This window comes from Stegodyphus dumicola, chromosome 2 (genome assembly GCF_044657685.1).
Source record: "Stegodyphus dumicola isolate Sdum_Otavi_A_Nest chromosome 2, ASM4465768v1".
NCBI lineage: Eukaryota > Metazoa > Arthropoda > Arachnida > Araneae > Eresidae > Stegodyphus > Stegodyphus dumicola.
Window position 1 is genome coordinate 36,205,966 of NC_140769.1, and position 3,816 is coordinate 36,209,781.

Consider the following 3,816-nt stretch of genomic DNA (forward strand, 5'->3'; position numbering starts at 1 on the left):
ATTTCTATCAAGATCTTAATAATTTGCATTCTAGTTCCGCGTGGTCAGTTCATATTCTTGTTTATTATGATCGTTATGCTTATATTATGAGCATATGTATGAATATTTATAATAATATAGTTGCAGTAGCTGCTGAAGTGTAGATAAACTTCCAAAAATGGGTATATTTTTACACAGATTAGCTTTCTAAGGAATAATATTCGGAATGGCTTAAATAAAAGGAAAGTAATCGAACAGTCAGAATAATTTTTCTCCCCAATACATTATACAGTACGGAGGTTGGGAGGTTCTCCCCTTTCTCCGCAAAATCTCTAATATTGAAGCAGCGGACTTTTTTTTTTTTGTCACTGTCCAATCTGGATTGAATAGGACTAAAAAGTTTTGCGGTCTACCCAACCCAAGCGAAGAATGATTTTATTCCAGAAATTTAACGCAGTCTGTTCAAAATTAGAATCAAAAACACCCCAGATTAGTAAGTCTCTTTCTTTTCCTTCATTTAGTTCTTTATTCTCCGAATACCGACAGCTGTTGATTCCGATTGCGTAATATCACATATGGAAGAATTACGCCGCACGTATTGCGCAATATAATGTATGCGATATTTTGCAGAGATAATTAATTTTGATGTTCAGTCTGAGATTTACTTATGAACACGTAAAAGAGTTTTACTGTGCTTTCTAAGCAGAATATTTCTCAGTTCCGTTGGTCTATATTTATATGATGCACATATCGAAATGTCAAAATCATTTATTTAGCCGAGAAATCTAAAGAACGGCTACAATCCACCCCCTCCTCTTTTTCCAGTTACGCTCGACTATACGGAATATTCGGCAATTTCCGAGTATGCGGGTTAGTTAAGCTTTTACTGTTTAAGGATGACTGCATGAAGCAATTTCCCTTCTCCTGATTTCAGAAATGTTCCTCTTTTTTACTTAAATTACTTTGCTTGGAATATATGTTAAGGGAAAACTGTAATGCAATGAAAATTTAGAAAATGTTCAGAATTTTGATTTAAATTATTTAAATATTAATATGAGTGGAAAAATAAATTGTATTTATTATTAGGTTCCAAGCAAATACAATTAATATGACTTATTATTATTTATTTTCTATATTTTGAACTGAAATTTCATCATTAAATCTTGTAATATATTTTAGTTCTGCATAGTTCATTTTTCTCTCATTGTAAACTAATTCTGTAAATTGAACTGTCATTTAAAATTTAAAAAACAAGTTGTTTTCCATGGTTGAGGTAATGCTTATTCTCTTGATAAATATTGCATTGCTGATATTTTAAATTGCAAGTCTAATTTTTCTTTTAATGTTATGCAGTTGTGTATAATGTAATTAGACAGGTGCTTATTTTTTTTTTCTTAAAATGTGCTTGAAAAGTGCTTATAGGTGCTTATTTTTTTAACTAAAATGTGGCTATGAACCCTGTTTAAGTAAGGGCCCTTTGAAAATAAAACCCAAGCGAAAGAAAATTTTCAAAAACGAAATTTATTTTCAGATTTTACATATGTTTCTCTATTTTTAGACATAGTTGCCAAGTTTGTTTAAACACGTATCATACCTTAGAACTAGATTTTGAACACCCTCTTCATAGAAATTTTGCCGCCTGCTCCGATAAACATGAGGTCTCTGCCGTTTTCACGTCCTATACTAGACATTTTAGGAAATTCGTTTGTACGAGTGCTTCTGGTGAAGCGTCTGTTCTCAAGAATTTTCGCTTCAACTGAAGCTACTATGTCGCCTGTGATCACAGATGGGCAAATGGAGCGGGACTCATCATGGACGTTGTCGCGGCCAGCTTTAAAATCTCTGACCCACTTAGCCTTCACTCGTGGCAATAGCTCCATAAATTTCACAAATCTGCCACTGAATGACTGCAGTAGACAGATTTCTTGCTAACAAAAAAAGTATCAATGACCGTACCTTGCACGTGGCGGACGATTCGATAATCTTAAACATTTCAAAGACACAGAACAGACCGTACAGGTTATCTACACAGCTGCAACTGAGCACAGTTGTTTCCAAGGGATGCCGGGATACACTGCAAGCCTTTGTTGCCGCCCGTGCGACACATATTAATGTATACAACGAAACGCGATACTTAGAATTTAAATCTCCGGCTATAAGGATAGGATATTCTGCCTTTGTGATTTGATAAAGATCTTAATTTGTCAAAGTCTGGCTAGGTGGGTTGTAAATCGAATTGACCAGAATCATTTCTCTGTTAGTGCCATATATTAGAGTGGCAGTTGCTTCAATGCATAGAGACGTAAGGAGAGGAAATATGGTGAATTTTAGATGACTTTTAATTAATAGCTCTATGTTGCCACCTTTATTGTAGTTTCAATCCGTGTGTAGTGAGCGATATTCAAGGGTATTAAAGCGATCATTTTTCCCGAGATGTGTTTGATTGGTGACGAGGACTCCCAGTCAACCTTTCCTTCAAAAATAACAATTGGAGATATTTTATTGGCTGATTTGTGTGGTTTAGTGACGCTAACAGCATTTGTTTTGAACTTCTGTTTCGCCACTGGTAATTTCATGTTCCATTTCAACTACGGCAGCATTTCAAACCTATTCTGTTGTTCAATGTCTGGCTGTTAACTTAAAGATATTTTAAGGGTTAATTAAATTTTCATTATTTTCTAGGTTCTTGGTAGCTTTTTCTTTATTGGACGGAGCCGATTGCTTCAACTGTTTTCGTTTTTTGATAATTTTGCTTTCCGTACAAGTTATATCCTATACTTTGGATCTGCACTCACTTCTATTGTTTAAAACTGGTTCTTTTTCATGTGCCTATAAGCAAATATTGAAAGTATCCTGGTCAGCAAATGGAGTCTTACTTTGTTTATTAAATAGTCAATTAATATGGGTGACAGCAGTTATAGTAATGGTCGTTCGAACATTCGTCAACATATTCTCAAATCTTGTCTTCACTGAGATTCGTAGCTGAGCAATTTCTTGTTCTTGCACGATTCCTTATCCTTGATCTCAGTCTATTGAACGCATACACCAGTCAAGTCGCAGTATTTAACTAATTACTTTGTCTCATTGAAGCTGCTTTATTATAATTCGAGACACTGTCATCGGTAGATACAAAAAAACAAAAGAAATAGAAGGCTACATACATAACTAAATACTCTCTATAACAATTTTCCTTCACACATTTAATTTTATAACAAATTCATCTTCACAACAGTTTATATTGCATAAATTTTATTTTACTATTATAAGTATAATGAAAAAATTAGATGAATTATTAATAAATATGCTTTTTCAAGTTTATGTATATACAATTGTACTTTAACCTCTGAAGATGAAATAACAGATCTCAGTATGATCAATATACACTTTAATATTTAAAATAAGCTGAAAGAAACAGCTTATTTTAAATATTAAATTTTATGGCTAGAATGGATGTTGCACTTTTTGTTTTTTCCTCTTAATTAGGGCTTATGTTTGTTTCCTTTTTAAAAATTGCATTTGTTATCTGAACTTTTTTTTCCATTTCATTCTTAGACTTTGCTTAAAACCGATCAAGTAATTTAAAGAGAGAGAGAATCTGTTTTAGTGTATTCATAATTCTCCTCTCCTCCCATAATTACATGTTATAAGAGTACTACTTTTAAGGATAGAATCCAGATGTTTAGAGTGTCTCCTTAATTAAGTTCAAACAATTAACTATTAAAAATTCTGGTTTATACACTAGCAACATTGACAATTAATTATACTATTTGTATGTGCCTTTATACATTCAAATTGTTTTTAGAAAGCAGATAGCATAGCTAATCATAAAATGAAACC